Raw genomic sequence first — 18,018 nt, forward strand, 5'->3', positions numbered from 1 at the left:
TATAAAAGAACGTGATCCAGGCTCAAACACACGGGCAGCCTCCATTCTTGCTAAACTCTTTATCTGAAAAGACACTTCTCTCTGTGATTAGCTATTGTTTTATTTAGTATTTAGAGAACTATCTTTTTGAGTTAATAATGACGTTAGCTAAACGTGGAAACGTCGTCGTTTCTTGTTTGCTGCATGGAAATACAAGTCTTCAAAAGCAACGGAAGTATCGCCACTGGTTCTCACTAATTTATAGTCGGTTACGTTGTTACGGATCTCTAACAATATACAAAACCAAACTAGAAGATTGAATGGGGCAATTTCTGTAATAAGCAAATTAGCCAGTGCTTCTGATTATCTTGAGGTTTTTGAATCGTGTTTATACACCGGTATCCTTTCTCGGTGAATCCATTCTGACACAATAGATTTGGCGAACAGGGATTCGTTACACAGGCGTTCTAAAAGAAAAATAATATCAAAAAATAAAGAAAGAAAGAAAGAATAATGATAATAATAATAATAATAATAATAATAATAATAATAATAATAGTCATGATGATGATGATGATGATGATGATGATGATGATAACATGATAATTTATGAAACCAGAAAACATATAGGACTCCTGAGCTAGCGCTTGTCCGATATTATCGAGAAAAATATCATTAGGATATCGTTTGAGCGTCCTTCTCTAAATTACCTCCAGCTACCAAAATTGTTTCAACATCTCGGGAAGGAAAAGGATTTGTTTGTTGTGATTCTCTAATCAGAATGTAAATTTCCTTTGTTTGGGCGATTATTTATAAAAACTTTCTTCTGCCTTTTTGTCCACTGGTTACTCGAACTTCTGGTGGACTCCTCCTTACTTTCTTAAGCTGCCAAGTGTTTCGACAACCGAGGAAAAAAAACACTCATTTTTATTTCTCGTGATTCTCATCAGAATGCAATGTTGCTTTTCGTCTGGTCGATTAATTATTAACACTCGCCCGTTCTGTGCGACTGATGTAAAGCTTTCAAAATTACTGCGTTCAATACCTGTAATTCAATAAAAAATTACCTCAGTCGCTCGATGGGTGAATCCGTTTCGACGTGCAAGTACCTCAGGGTGTATTTTATGATCAGAGTCACTCAATTCACAGACATAACTGCTGTCCTCGTGCGAAGGTCCAATATTATAAGACACGCATCCATGTTCCGCAAAGCACCTAATTTCACAAGTGCTTTTTCTCTGCACCGTAAAAGTCTTAAACACGTGACCCTGGTGAAAATATCCCTCAATAGCGGGATGGAATCTCAAAATCTGACAGTCATCTGTGAAAGAACAAAATTTATGTTTTCTGTTAATCTATATGCGCTATGAAATGTTTTCACCATCTCACAGACGTATTTGACGCTGTCGTTCCGCCTAATGTAACGCTATCTTTTAGCGTTAAAAACAATTACTTGATATATAAAAGACCGGTTTTTAAAGTTGCGTTTTGTCACATTTGAGTGTGACATAACAAAATAATAGTAACTGATAGTAGCTTCCAATTGAATTGAACAGGATGTCAAAATAATAACCTCTTACCAACCGAGCGCTTACTATTCTACAGCGAGGCTTGAGCAAGCTAGGTTAGTAAGTAGTTTAGTATACGACACACGAAAACAAAAACAAAATACGGTCCCTGTGGCAAAGTTCCGACCAAGAAAGAACCTATCAGAACGATTGTATTTTTAAAACAAAATAAACACTGTTTTCTCTCGCTGTGTGCATCTTTTAACAGTCAGTGGCGACCGGGTGCAGTCTGTTGTGAAAACACAAATCCTTTGATACTCTACAAAAACAGGTTACTTAACGAAACATCCAATTATCAGACATACTTTAAGAAAAACTTGCGACAATATATAACACTTTGTGAGTAAATTAAACAATACAAGGTTAATCAAGAAAACCTCACGCTGCTTGGATTTATTGTAATTTAGGTTAAGACAGCGGTCCGTCAGATTTTTTCGTAGTTGCTTTGTCTGGAGGCTATACTGAAAAAATATACATATATATATGACATGCTAATGGATAAATAGTGAATGAATTGTTTCTCTTATCCTAAGAGTTCTCTATACAAAAATATGCAGAGCGAAATAGAAAATATAAAGATACAAGATTTCTGTCTTTATAGAGCTTTATGTCTTCTTATATGCATGTATATATTTCCTTTTCATATGCTACAATGGAATTGAAGACAAATTTGAAAGTAGTTAGATATTTGTAAATTTCCTTTTCGAATACTACACTGCAGTTGATAAAAACCTCTATGGTCTTAATAACTCTACAATTGCACTTTTTCCAATCGATTCCCAAATATTCCTTTGGTTTCAAAAGTATCGGAAAACAACAAATATCTTTCATAACAAGTTATTTCACGTATCAATAAGGCGCGACAGTACAAAAATTCGTCGAAACAGAGTTTTGCCCCTACGTTTCAGAAGCTGAACTGTTTTTTTTCTTAGCGATAGTTTTCTAGCTGCAGAAGCCATCCTTTAAACACCATATCATCGAATGTCCCTTCAATATTTAAGGTTAGCTTACGGCGCGTGAATTTGCATAAAAAGTTATTATATTATTTTTATGACGCTGAATTGAGTAACAGGTAGGAAGTATAGCTTCAAATCAAATGTGAGACCTGATAACAATTTTATTTCATGATGTAACTAGTTCAATTAAATCCCCGTATAAGTATTGCTTTCCTCGCCTAAAACCTTGACTAACTTTTAACTTCTCATTAATTTCTTTTGAAATCTCGCTCATATTACTAGCGGATGTAATAACCAAAACAATTTTAGAAACGTATTAACCTTACCATCTTGAGCCTTTGCAAATCCTTTGACTGAGAAAGTCCAGGGAAAAAGCAACCTTAAAATCAATGATAAGCTAACCATATTTAGTGAACTGATGAAACTAACCGACGAAACATAGATATACGAGATGAAGTAAATTTTTGCCATCACACAAAGTCTCTCATGAAGCTTGCTACTTTAAACTGACTTTTTAATGTTTAATCGTGTTTCTTTTTGAAAAAAATAATTGCTGCTATTGCAAACTCACAAATTGAAAAATGATTTTGAATAAACATGCGTGGTTATTTTGATTTAAAAATATTAAATAAGATGTCTTTCCCAGGGTTTTGTTAAATACATGAACCTTTGTTATGCCATGCCATATTAAAGACTAAGTCAATTAAGGAGACATCAGTTAAATTCGAATTTTGAAGCCATGTTTGAAAACCTCGGAGGATGATCTTTTGACATGTAACGCGTAATCTTGATTCTTGATGTTTTTTTGTGGGTTAAAGGCGACATTTATAAAGGTACAATTTATTCTTTATATCAACAATTAATTTTTCCCAAGAGGGCATGGTAACCGATCCTGCAGTCTGATTCGTTCTTAGCGAGGTCAGGATTTTCTTATCTCTGACAGGGTCACGGTATCGGTGGGAAACAGCGCGGATGAAATTGTCCTGTTGGTCAATTTTCGTGAGTGAACTAGCAGTAATGGCCAGCCTTTGCCCTTTTTTACACTTCAATCGACGATTAATCAACCCAAGTTTATCACAATTCACTTTTCAATGGCAACGAAAGTCACTGTAAGTAAAATTGATTTAGTATTTTGAAGTTGTGAGAGTTTGTTTGGTTGTTTGTAGCTCGCCGCTTTAGTTGCGCGTAATCCTAGGTTTCTCTCGCCGCACAATTTTACCTCTCTGATCGTTACTGTATTTAAGAGAATTTTTTGTGGAATAGATGGATTTCCTCGCATTTTGCTACTCAATTTACGGTAGAAAAGTCTGATTTCGAGTGATTCGCAGTGACTGGTAGTAATTGTTTTCGTAGTACAACTTCAAACTTTGCACGAAATTGAACATCGGAAAAACAGTTTTGGAGATTGAACTTAACTGATGAAATAGATGCAACTAACATATAGAAGTTCGAAATAAGTCTGTTCTTTAATACATCTTTTTAGAATCTGAGTTACTCGCTCGTTCGCTCATTAGATTTTTTACGATGGTTTGTAGAGGGCACGTAAGCCAATTCAATAACAAAACTGCGTAAACAAACCCACTTGTATAAAACCAATTAACCGCTGGAAAAAAATGCTTGAAAATGCATTTTCGAGACCTCGGTCACAGTTTTTCACTCCGGCCTCGGGTAGCATTTTCAAGACTTCGGTGCTAGTGTTTCACTGTACAGACCTCCCACCCGGCAAATAACATATCTTTAATTTATTTCTGTTTTGTTTTGTTTTATTTTTTTCATTACTTTTTTGCGTTTAAGTTTACATCACTTGGCTGCAAGCTATTACGGATACAGTGAATAGGTCTTTGCTATATGTATACGGAGTGCAGTTGTTTATTAACTGCACTCTCTTGAACATCCACAATGAAGTCAATTTTATGGGTATTATATAAATGATGTCATTTTAAACATCTCACGCTACAGACATGTACTAAAACAAACAAACAAACAAAAAAAAAAACGGCCATTAAGGTGCCAGACAGTCAGCTTGTCAGCAAATGGGGGAAAACGCGTTTGACGGCTGCGATTCACTTTGGGTGTGGAAATCAAACACTACTACTGAAATGTAAAAGATAAGATAAGATAAGATAAGATAAGAACTTTATTAACGACTCGAAGTCGCTAGCATACAATGTATACTAATTGGGGACACCTAACTACGCTTACTTATCTAATAATAAAATATGAAATACATGTACGTATGTAAGTGTTTTAAAATATAAATATAAAACAAACAATGAGTCATGCAGTAAGACCAAGTGTTAGTTGTTACATAAAGAACAGTCTCTACAAGTACCGTCCAGCAGGCTTGTGAAATCAACCAATTTGATGCACTTTTTAAAAGTGTGCAATGATTCAGAAGATCGAATAGATTTGTTGAGTTTGGACCAAATGACAGGGCCTAAATAAGTCAGGCTATGTTTGCCATGAGCAACAGTCCGAAATCTGGGAATGGTGAAATCAGAATTCTAAGGTGATACTGAGAATTGGTAACAACAAATAATTCCGCAATGTAAGGAGGTGCCAGACCATTTTTGACTTTATACATTATGGTTGCAATGGCTTGTAATCGTCGCGTATGAAGTGTTGGTAGTTTCGCTCTTTGCAAGAGTTAATTCATCATACGTCGATTTATTGTCACAATAAACAATTTGTAGTGCTCGTTCCTGAATTCGTTCTAGTTTTCTGGCATCAGAAGAACGACAAAAATGTCAGACAGTCTGACAGTATGTGAGATGAGGTAGTATAACAAATTTGACAATGTGTAATTTAGCTGATGTCGGAATGAGGTTACGTAATCTCAGGAGAACACCAGTTTGACAGGAGGCTTTTCTTCAAACATTCCTTGCATGACTCGAAAATGATAGTTGATCGTCTAAGGTAACCCCTAAGAGCGTTATCTCTGGTTTCTGATCAATTACAGTGTCATTAATAACAATGTGTAAATCCTTATGACAGTTCCTCGGGTCCAGACGCATTATCTTTGAAAAATTTCCTTCTAAAAAGTTCTTGTTGTACCACTCAGAGATGTTGTTTCCTTCCTCAGTTAAAATGCTTTCCGCTTCGTTAGTTGTCTTCGCCACTGAAAACAGCTGGTGGGCATCCGCATACATAAATAACCTGTTTTCATCAGTGGAGAGGTGTAGATCGTTTTGGAAAACATTCCAAAGAAGAGGCCCGAAGGCCGATCACCGGGGACATCCTCTCGCGGTAGCGTACCAATCACTTGTTGTTTCTTGACTGATCCTAACCCTGTTTTTCCTATTTGTAAAATATGATCGCATCAGGGCTAGTGAGTTGTTAGAGAAACCGTATGCTCTAGTTTGTTGATCAATAGGGGAGCGTGTAGCGAATCAAATGCCTTTGACATATCGGTGGACAAGACTCGACTTGCGACGTCATTCGACGTCAAATGACGTCGTTTAACCCACCATCTTGGATCCGCCATCTTGGTTTTCACAATTTTCTTAAAAATTCAGGAAATAACGGAAATTAATGCAAAATCAAGCGAAGATGGTGTTCGCTCGATCAAATTGCGCTCGCTCGCCAAAATAGGCCTGCATTGCAGGATAGAGGAAAAGTGTAACAATTCTACAATCCTCCCAGTGTTTCTTTCATCACACTGAACCGCACCAGATGTAAACAGGGAAAGTTCAGTTAATTCTTGGCAGCAGTAAAAACCTCGCATGAAGAATAACAAAAACTTTGGCTCTTATATTCGTGCAATTCAACTCGTGTGGTATTTTTGAGAATATAACGTCATTTACTCCAACTCTCAGCCAAGACTTGGAACAAGAAAAATTAATGGCGGTCGTAAATTCTCGGAAATGATAAAGGTCCAAAGGAAAAACGTTGGGAACGTTTCTAGAGAAATTTTGAGGGAAAGCAACTAAGCAACACGAGCCACCTGTAATTGGTTTGGAATGTGCTTATGTCCACAACATATACACGGCGGAACCCTTGCCTTGAGCTCACCTCGTTAATATGGTTATCTCGTAAATTACGGCGACTTAATTTTGTCCAAGTGAAACGCCCATAAATTTTCTAGTAAGAAAAACCCTTTAATCCAACCACCCCGTTAATACGGCCAACGACCACAATCTGTATAATTCTTTTTCTATAAATTACAGAATGATGTAACAAGTTTGTTCAACTTAATAACAAATCTTCTCTTGGAACAAAAAAAAGGAAGTCAACGTAGCGTTCGCCGAAAACCTGGAAACGGAGCGTTCTCCACATGAAACTGTGTCTTTCTGAATTTCTCCGTTTTCACTGCAAAAAAGAAGATGTGGTCCGAAATCAAAACAATCCGTGACCCGAAATCAAAATTATCTGTGAAATACTCATTGAACCTCATTAGCTCAAAGAAACCGAGAACGAAAGATATGATGATCAGGAAATTCGCACCCTTTAACAGAAGAACCAAGATCTACAGAACTAAAGACCAGCACAGAGAGCAAAACAACGTGCTTAAAAAAAATCTCCGAAGAGAGAGACTCTTAAAGAACCGCTCTTCAAATCATGACGAAAGGAAGAAATGCTAATAAGGTCCTCTCTCTTTGCTGAGCCTGACGCAGAACAAGGCGATTGCTCAATTCAACAAAATACACGGCTTAACAGAGGAAGCTCGAAGAACACCAACCAGTCTACAAAGTCGTCATCAAAGACAGAAGATTCACATGCTGGTGCTAATACCAACAACAACGAGCAAGTAAGAAAATCAGTAACCGTTACTGCAGGTGACTGGATCTTCCAAAATATTCGTGGTTGGAGCATTTCTAAAAGCAACAAGGTAGTCGTCAACTCTTTTCCAGGTGTAAGCACTGAGGATATGGAAGACTTCGTTAAAATTATTCTTCTCAACTCGCTTAGCTGCGATAACTTATCAGTTAGAAGGGCGAAGCTTAGCTAAAGGCAAATGGCAAATGTACAAATGCGTTAATAAGCTCGCCCCAGTTTATCTTTGTAACATGTTCAATCCCAAAACTTAGTCCTCTGATCTTCGCGAGGCCACACAAAAAATGTTTCTACCAAAACCAAGAACTGACTAGCTGAAGCGTAGCTTCAGTTTCAGGCGAGTTTCTCCACGGAATGATCTCACCAAGGAGCGTCGTTCTACAGAATCTTTAGACCTCTTCAAGAGAAGCCTTAATAAAAGGTTCTCTGCATCGGACTTCCACACGGCAAATATTTAAACCAGTAAATAGAAGGAAAGGAGGATGTAAGGAGTGTCAATGCAGAGCAGGGTTGTTCCCATACAGATTTCCTGATCGTCGGTAACAATAACAAACTGGTTTATTTAACTTCTCGGATTACAGCACCCAGCAGCACTAAGATTCATTGCATTTTTCATTGCTCTCTTATGGACAAAACTCACGCTTTCATACAAGAACACCCGAATTTTTTTAGAAACTTCTCTCTAGAATTAAATAGCATTGTTGCAGCTGAATCCAACAGTTTTTTTGGTTACGATGTACAGCTAAAAAAAATTATAATTTATTTCACCTTAGGATATGTGATATCAAGCCTATTTTTACCGAGGCTTGATTTTGGCAATCGATAAGTGGCTTTGTTTTTTAGAACTATGTGGAGCTGCTACCAGCAAGGCAGCTAAACATCATACAGTCTGCAATAGTAGCTAACGGTAAACGCCAGATTGGTGTTGATTCTGGATTATTTTTCTGACTCATTTTATAACAAGAACCACCAGAATGAAATTATAACATCGTCACGCGATACTATGGCCTTATTCTGTAGCCAGCAATGATCGCAGTTTTCTTCGGCTTTGATTTCCCACGAAACCACTTCAAAATGATATCGATTTCAAAACCCATTTAAAGAGGAAGACATTACTGAAGGTAAAGAGTGTTACCTAATTGAAAACAACCAAACACATTAAAAACTCTATAAATTTTACAAGACGCCGTGAAATCTGTAGACTTTGGGAAATTTCCACTCCTTGTTCATTCTGACCGTGTGAACAAGAGTCACTGATTCGTCAGTTTTATTTGAAACTACTCGTGCGTGAAAAAACAAAAGTGCCAAGTTACCATTTGAAACTAACAATTAAAAATATCTCGTTGCATTTACTTGCGACAAAAACAAATTTCAAAACTCCAGCAGTGTTCTCATTCATAACCAGCCATCATTCATAACTAGCTGTCGATAATTCCTTTGGTTTTGACAGAGAAAACCACTTCAAATGAGTATCTCAGTATTCATTCCAAGAAACGTTTTAACGAGAAGACAGTATTACTCCGTAAACAGCGCCACTTAATTGAGACTTGCATTGACAAACTGAAAAATTCTATGCAAACATAAATGGTTTCAACTTAATTCCCTTTTCGTGAACTACACGTAATGCAAATGATGTCGATGGGAACTGACCTGGCGAATACCACCACGGCCGAAAGCTTCCTCACCATCGCAAACGTGTAAAAAAAAAATGTTCCTGTCCTAGAAATCCCCAAGTTGTAGAACGGCTTAGACTCATTTCATTCGAAATTTCAAGTAATGCGAAAAGCAAAGCCTTGATGACATGTAAGTGTATACCAAAGACTATGATTCCTCGGCCGATAATCGAATTTTAAAATCTGCGGAAGCCCCTCTACAAAGTCCTGGGCTTAACCACGGTAAACGCAGCATCGAAAATGTCGGAATAAGGCCAATACAAGAGTTCCTGTTTCTGTTTACAGAGAAACAAAGACGGCCGTTCTGAAATCGAGATAAAATCTTCACAAATATGATTCACCTTCACAAGCGGTTATTTGATTGGTTGTTTATGGTAGCCCCAATCTGATTGGTGTGGCATACATACATCTCTCATGCACTCACTCTCTCTCTCTCACTCATCCATTGACCCGCTTATAACAAACCCCAGACCCGTTGACTAAAAGGTATTTTTTTACACACACACACACACATACAAAAAAAAAAAAAACCTCAAAAATGCTCCTACACCAAAGTCTGTTTTGGTTTTGTTTATACAAACAAACCAATTTTGTCCAGAAACTACTTATACAATTAAAATTTACAGATCTAATTTTCCAATGTAGGGAAATACTTTCTCAGTTAGACATGAGTTCAGCTGTTCTTCTTTACAGCTTAAAATAAATCTTGTCACCAACGTGTAGATTGGCTGTCTTCTTAGCTGTAATGGGATTACTCAGTATCCACATCCTTATAGCCTGTTTTCAGACCTTTGTTCAGTTTTTCGTCAGTTCTCGTCGTCGTTCATTCGACGACACTCAAAATCGCCTGACTTAACGGGCTGCTGGTTGATTACCACATTGTCTGATCTTAGCGAAAGCGTATTTGATCTTTGTTTTGCATCTGTAGTGGATGCTTGTTGTGTGTCCTCAACTTTCTCTCCTGGATTGCCACAGATGATTCGCCGAAATTCTCTTCTGAACATGGGATTCATTCCTGCGTAGATGAAGGGATTAATGGTGCTGGACAAATTCAGGAGGAAAGCGCACAGGAGTTGAACATTTCGTGGCATCGTTTCAATAATGTTGAAACGCGTCAGGATGATGATGATCCACAAGGGTACCCAGCACAACATGAAGGCAAAAACCACAGCAAACAAAGATCTGCTTAAACGAATCTCGTGCCTGGAGAATGTCGTCTCTCCGTCTTGGCGTTGAAGAGCACGCACCGACACCGCGTTGTGTTGCTGAATCTTTTTGAAGACTTTCCTGTAGCTGAATATCGTTATCGCAAGTGGAAGAGCAAAGAAGAGTCCAACCACGACAAAGTAATGGATAATCTTCGCAGAGTCGTTTAAATGCTCGTTTAAACAGGCTGCATATCCAGGGTTAAAGTAAAATCCCTGTAAACCTGCAAGACGCGTGATCCAAATGTAGCTGGTTACAAAAGCCCACGCAGAAGCAAGCGCTATGCGTGATCTCCATTTCGAGAAGAATCTTTTATACTGTTGCTCTGACTTGCAAATTCTCACATATCTGTTCGCGGCTGTAAAACCCATGGTTACTGGCGAAATGTACACAACAAACAGGCTGAAGAAAGCGTGCATTTGGCAAAGGGCTTCGCCAAAGGGCCATCTGCCTGAGATGAGCACTCCGGCGGCCAGGGGCATCACAAAGATGGCGCACAGCAAATCACTGATTGCCAATGCCACAATGTAAACGTTTGTCGTCGTACGGAGCCCGGTGTTTCTGTAAACAGAGAGGCAGACTAACGTGTTTCCCAGTAGAGAAACAAAATTTAACACAATCATGAAGCTCACTTCTAAGACTGTCACAAACAGGCTCCTTGAACTAAGCTCGTCCTCCATCAGCTCTTCTCAAGCCGTTAAAACAAATTTCAAGAGAATGAATACGATATTTTCACTTCTTCTCAGTAGGTGCTTCAATGATTTCGGAAACTTGAAACAAGCGATTCAGGGTGAGGAATGCATTTCCATCAAAATATAGGAGAGATTGGCTGGAAACTAAAAAAAATAGGCGTTAGAAACAGTAATTATTGGTTTTCATGTGACGCAGTCATATTCCAAAATTAAACATTACCTTTCCTTCTGAGGTTTGGTTTCATCAGGCAAAAGACCCTATAGGAACTGGACGTTTGACAACGTTTTGGCTCGACAGGGGTTCTTCTTCTTGTAATAGAGCACGTTTGAATTTCCAAGCTTTTGCGTTGCGTGACATGAAAATGGCGATCCGAAAAGGCTGTCGCGTAGGTGAAAAGATGAGTTATCGCTTTAGTTTTTTGCTAACTAAACGGTGCTTTCACTACAAGAAGCATTTATTTCAATGCTTCGGAGCTCTAGAGTAAACATTTTTCGTTTCAATAGCAAAGCTCAATTACAAATGTTTCTGTTACTTTAGGGTAGCCATGTTTGTGCCCCTCCGAAGGGCACAGACATTGCGTCTCCACATAAAGTTCTATAAATTTGGGTGACACACCTCTGCGAATAACGTGCGAATGAAAAACAGCAGAAAACTGATTCTTGGCGAAGTTGTTTATATAGCAATCATCTATCATATCCCAGATTCTTGAATTTATTTATTGAATGGTTACGATTTTTAGTTTTGATCACATAACTGGTGAAAACCAAGAATTGGACAGTAATCGCGATCCTCTGACGTCGATGTTTACAAATTTGTGACAGTGACAATTAATTTGAGGAAAAATACAAATGAAACGTAATAAGACAACAAATCGTCCATTACTCGTGTAGGGCAACAGCTACTACATAACTCGGACCGAAAGCATACAAATCAAAGACAAAATTATATGCCTAACAAGGTGTATTCAATCAACAAGAGCGTAAAAGCCTCTATTGCCACTCGTCCACAGTCAATTAGATAAGACCACCCGCGCCGCCTTTTTTTTTTTTTTTTTTTGTATTTTCCTGTAAAAGCTGAAGGCTGTTTGTAAATTCAGCCAAAGCTTATGCCTTAAAAATCTCTGCGCTTCTTCAGAAATAGATTAGCTTTCTTTCAAGATCTTTAATTTGTTTAAATTTATAATTAAAAACACATGCCAATTGACATTGCCAAGCAACTGCATTTTTTTGGCATGCTAAAGTTTTATCCGCAATTTCTTCTTTTCGAATGCTCGGGTTTTTTTTTTTTTTTTTTTACAATTCTCTATACCATCAGCATTGAATAATGATACCTATTTACATTTCATACAAACCATCCACGGAGTATATTGGGTTTCTATTTTAATCCCATTCTCATCTCAATTGAGTTCTGGCTCTGTGCCGATGCATCAACAATATAATGACCAAACTGAGGTGTTTTTCAAACATTAACTGCCACTTTCTTCAAAGAACTAACATCAGAAACGTTAATATCGCAGTTACGTCTCCAAATTTAAAACAATTTCTTTTTCGAAATTCAGGATTGTCCACAGTATTTTGTTCAAGAATCACCGAGTTTTACATAAGCGCTTGTCGAGCGGCTGCAGTTTCAATGTCAACGAACGTTTGCTAAGGCAGTGTTTGGAAATTTGGAAACCATGATGTCCTTAGGCAATGACTTTCTTCTGCGCGGTTTCCTCGGTTGCGGGCACAAGGTTGTACACAAGCGGGGAGGGGGGCACTCCCAGAAAAATTGGGTGGGGGTGTGCGGCCTGCTTCCCAAAACCCTTACCCTATTTATGACCAAAATCTACGATATTCCCTACCCTATTTATGACCTGACCAAAAATTCGAAACCCCATTTATGACCTGACCCTTAAATCAAAACCCTGTTTCAGACCTGCGTTATAATTAGTTTCCTCGTTCAGACCAATGTCAAGTTACCGTAAACATAATTTGTGAAAGGCTTTTGTTGATTTTCTTTCGATAATAATAAAAAAGTGGCTTCTTTTTAAAAAAAAAAAAAAAAACATGTCAAGGCTAGAGTACAAAAACCATACCTTATTTATGACCAAAACGGCTGAAAAACCATACCGTTTGGGGCCGCACATACCTATATAGCTCATATAAGGGAGTACCCCCCCCCCGGCTCAAATGGAACTATGGTTTCAAATTCCGAGTCGGCTGTTTCATTGGTCTTAGGATATATTTATACTGTTAGGGTTATTCACCTCAGTTTCAATGATAAAAAGTGGATACATACCTCTATGCTACGCGGCTTGGTGAATATGCACCACTATTTACCTCCAGAGCAGTGGTGAACAGAACAGTTTATTACAATTTGAAAGAAAAAAAAAAAACTTTACAAACTAAAACTGTCCGAATTCAAGCTCACTATGACAAGCATCCATGCTATTTTACAATTATTATGTATTTTTTATGTACCAATTAAAGTAAACATAAACATATTTAAAATAGTTTTTTTTTTTTTTTTTCATTTTTTGATTGATTGAGTCTCTTTCCTACATTTATGTAACGCCAGTATAAAGAAACACTCGCTCTGCAGCTCGTGTTTCGAAATTTCTCCCGCGGTCTCATATTCCTGTTGTGTTTTAAAGTGCCACTAACGCCCTTTTTTTTTTTTTTTTTTTTTTTTTTTTCGCTAGTATAGATTTCCTTTTTCTCATGATCACCACTGCGAAATATTATCGTTGTAGCTATTTTCGTTAATTTCCTGTGAATTTTTAAAGTTTGTAAATTTGCGCTTTTCCATGTTCGCGACTGAGGAATAGCGGAGAATGGGACGAGTTCGCTTTTGACGTCACTTCGGGAATAAAAGTATTTTGTTTCTGAGAAGAATGTATGCGAACATGCGATGGTGTGTGTCAAAATCGTTGCAGAATGCAAGGGAGACATGTTGTTGGAGGCTGTACCAATACAGGATGCGTAGAATAGAGTATTCCTCTTCATTCAATACCTCTATCTCGATGAAACTCTACCAGAAACGAGAAAAAGACCAAAGAAGTGGGCTGATCTGTGCGAAGCTAAAGCCGGGGAGCCATTGATCTGAGGATTTCTTCGATCTCGGGTTCACCGCTACAGTAAAAGCCTAGAAATTTTCATGGCCTGTATATTCTTCCCTATCTCATAGTGGAAAGCTTGAAATTGTCAGGGTACTGTATAAGACACGAACTTGGGATAAGCTGGAAGCCATCTGACTATTTCGAGCGCAAACGATCCTCCGAGTCCCAGACGAAACTATAGGTGACGAAATTACACGGTAAATCAAACGCATCGCGTTTTGAAATAGAGACTTGTCTAAACGAATAGTAAACTAAACCTACGTTCTACAACGACGCGAAGAAGATTGTTGAGGCATCGAACTGGTGAACTAGCTATGTATTTGTGGATTTTAATAAAAACACACGCACGCCGGAGGTCGCCTGTAATCTGGCCGTGTTTCTCAATGGCCATTCCGAATACAGAATTGTTTTGCTCTTTGAGCTTCGTGTTTGAGGAACAAAATACGTCTAAATTACAAACTTAGAATGGATCAAGCAGTTATAAATATATGAGGAAAGTGAAACAAACGATTGAGATTCGACCCAATGGCCACCGACGGAGATTGATGTGCTGAAAGAGGAATGCGGTCAGTCAACCGAAACGCAAACTAATAAGTCGAGGACCTCCAGGTTATTAGCGTGCGTAAAATGGACATTTCGATATCAGTACTAACGCAACTGATTCAGTAAAGAAAAGAAAACTAGGAAGTAAATTGATTAAGGCCCCATCCACACTATGCCGGAGACTTTTAGGCCTAACGTTCACATTAATCCGTCAAGAAAACGGAGCTTCTCGAAAACGCTCTTCAAACCGAAGAAATTTGAAAACGCTGGCTTTTTGTTTTCCTGTGGACGGAAAAAATTTGAAAACGAAGATTTTCGAGAACGTTCCCTGTCCGAGTTTTCTCAAAACACAAATCCAAAATAGCCGGTGATTGTTGCGTTTTTAAATTTCTCCGGCATAGTGTGGATGGGGCCTTAATCAATTTACTTCTTAGATTTCTTTTCTTTACTGAATCAGTTGTGTTAGTACTGATATCTTTCCTCAACCAGACGTCAAGGCCTCTATCACTTTTATTTTATCATTTTTCCTTTTTTTATCGCTCAACGATAAATGCGATGAATTGTAACAGGGTCTAAGTGCATGTGAAGACAATTTATTTATATTCTTGTATTATGTTATATCGACATAATGATTTTTTCCTCACTTTTGCCTCAAAGCTGAGAACATCACTAGAGTACCTGACCTGAGAAGAACATACGACATCTTGCAAATTAATCTACAGAGCACAACACAGGTGATAGTATAGCTAGATAAGAAAGAAACCAAGTCCTACCTTAATTTAGCTTATCATAGTTTAATTCCTAATTACTTTTCGACATGCGATCAATTCTTTCTTGATGGTCAGCTTTGTTGTAACTTCAATATGGCGGCTGCAGCAAATCTCGAAAATAAACCAACTTCAAATAAGGGTTACCGCAAAACTAAACGATATCCCACAAATTGCAAGTATATCTGTGAACGTCTATCCTTAAAGTTTATCTGCAATATAGTTATTGGGTTTTTCGTCGCGTGCCGACGAGCGTTTTTGGCAATTGTTTTAGGGCACCACAGATCTATTAAAATAACATCCGCAAGGTGTCTTCGAGAAAAAATTCATAAATATTTATAATTTGAGAATATCTGCTTTTCATGTCGTCAATGATTTGGTCTAGGCCCTAACTATGTTCTCGCAAAGGAAAATCCACAGATAATTTTCGACTTACGCTGAGAAGCCATGGACATGAAAGAATTTCGATAGTTCGAATATCGAAATTTAGCTGGATTCGGACTTAACGGTGTTTATTTAATTACTGCCCAAAAAATGAATATTAGAACAAACTAACCTTGTTTTGTTTGCTTTGGTATCAGGGTCTATCAATATAGAAAGTATGAGCGAAATCGATTTTTTTGGCCGTGTCCGCGATTTTGATGATCATATCTGATTTTTACTGACACTGACTCTTAAAATACTTTTGAAACTGGACTTAGGACTATTGTTGTTATGCTCTCTCTAGTTTGTAAGGTGATTATTAGTTTGTTTGTTTGTTTGTTTGTTTGTTTTTTCAAAAGGTCAACGTACAATGTACATGAACTGTTCTTATATTCATCTCTTGCGGACCTCTCATCGATACGCTTATCATGTTGTTTTAGTGCATTACTGTAGGAAGGAATGCTTGAGTAGTGGGAGAGAATTACAACTATTATAGTATTCCGTTTGAATGAAGTACATCCTGTATTGCTAAATCGAAAACTTTGTCTTTTTTTTGAACAAATTACGCTAGAAATAGACATGAAAAGAGCAACGGTAACCGCATTTCTCAAGGTCACTGTTTCCATTTAGAATCTCCAAAAAAGAAGAATGTTTCGCCACAAAACGCGAAAACTCGTCTATTTTACAACAGCTCCAAATTACATCTTAATACTAAGCTATAATACGTATACTATATAACTTGTTTAACAGAAATAATTCTTGCAAATATCATTTGTTTAAAAACAGACACTATACAGTGCGATAGCCCATTTTACGGTTAGTTTTTCTCCCTTGTATCACAATGTAATGCAAAGTGAATGCGAGGAAATTTTGCGGTCAGAAACTAGAAAATTTCCCGAAATTACATCGTATACATGCTGGATTAAGTTTTATTATATGGCTAGCTCCGTGAGCGGGCAAGATGAAGTAAATCATGAGCTGCAGTTGGCTACCCGAGCGGGCAATAGAGCGCTACTTGGCCGCTCGGGATTACTCGCTGTGTCCTGAAAGAAACTTGGCATGAAACTTGGCCAACGTCTAGTCATATTGACTTCTCGCTTGGTCAATAACCTATAGGTACATGTAATGCAGTAAATATAGGTAGTTCAAATGCATCTGAGGCTGCGTGGCGCAGTGTAAATAGTAATAAATAGTAATTATAACAGTGCTAAAAAATCAAGTATTTATTAAGCTCTTCGGCCCTCAGTGCCGAGTTTTGTATCCTATGTTGTACTGCAACGAGAAACAGGTGCACAGAAAAATAAAGATAAAACAATGACGATACACTACACTTAAATGCTTCGCGCTAATTACAATTTGAATAAAAGGAATAGCTCTGTCTGTTGACCTATTTCATGCAAATAAACTTTAGAGCATTGTGGCATTCCCTATCATTCCACTGGCCATCATATTGGAAGTTATAAAAAAATCCCATCAGCATAGCGGCACAATGCTGATTGCCAAACATGTTATTTGGGTTGTCTCCTCCCCAATTTTGGTAACCAGTTGAAAGACTTCCATCTGTCCACTTCCAGGTTCCAAAATTCATTTGGTCAGAGAGTCCTATCCAAGCATCGGCATAGCTACCTGATGTATCAAGGAATGTTGTTTTGATGAAACCGTTGACCGTTACTGACTCAATTTTCACCAACTGGGCTCCAAGATTCGTGCATCTTGCCTTAGCATTGAACCAGGTGTCTAGGTCGTTGATGAGTTGGTAACTGACACCAGATGGGCCTGTGGTCCAATTAAGCTGAGGCAATAGAAAAAACAGCGCGGTGAAATGGAATGGTTCATATTAGATTTCTTGTATATCAGCTGGCTATTTAAATTTATAGTTAAATTGACATTTTTTTTAAACAAGGACCCGCGCTATAAAAGGCATAGCTCCTCCCCCTCTTTGTCACGCAATCTTTGTTCGTAGTCCTAATCAAAGATGGCGGACTCAGTGAGGAAGATGCGGTAAACCCACTCTGCAATGGAACAAATAAAAACCTACACATTAAGAACTTAATGCGAGTGTAGAACCACCCAAATTGTGAATTTAAGTCAGAAATGTACTAAAATCCTGATCCTTCTAACGCTAATTGAAGAATTTAGCGAAGGAAATTTGAATTTCCCGCCTGTAACCGTCCCTGTCAATTCCTGAACATACGCACCCGCTCACAGACTCCTCGCAGACGATTCGTTGCTTTGTTGAGCCTTCAATATGCCTATGTCATCTTCTATGCAATATTTGGCATGCTCAAAAAAAGGGCATGATGTAATATATGCGTTTTTGGGAATGACGGTTCGGTT

At 38.0% G+C, this 18,018-nt stretch overlaps 1 pseudogene; it reads right to left on the reverse strand.

Moving 5' to 3' along the window:
• Nucleotides 1-7,811: 7,811 nt before the first annotated feature.
• Nucleotides 7,812-10,995, reverse strand: LOC110046530 (melatonin receptor type 1B-B-like; annotated as a pseudogene).
• Between the last annotated feature and the right edge of the window lie 7,023 nt (nucleotides 10,996-18,018).

Source organism: Orbicella faveolata, unplaced genomic scaffold, assembly GCF_042242905.1.
Source record: "Orbicella faveolata isolate gen_17 unplaced genomic scaffold, um_ofav_v1 contig_12, whole genome shotgun sequence".
In the NCBI taxonomy this organism is placed as follows: Eukaryota; Metazoa; Cnidaria; class Anthozoa; order Scleractinia; family Merulinidae; genus Orbicella; species Orbicella faveolata.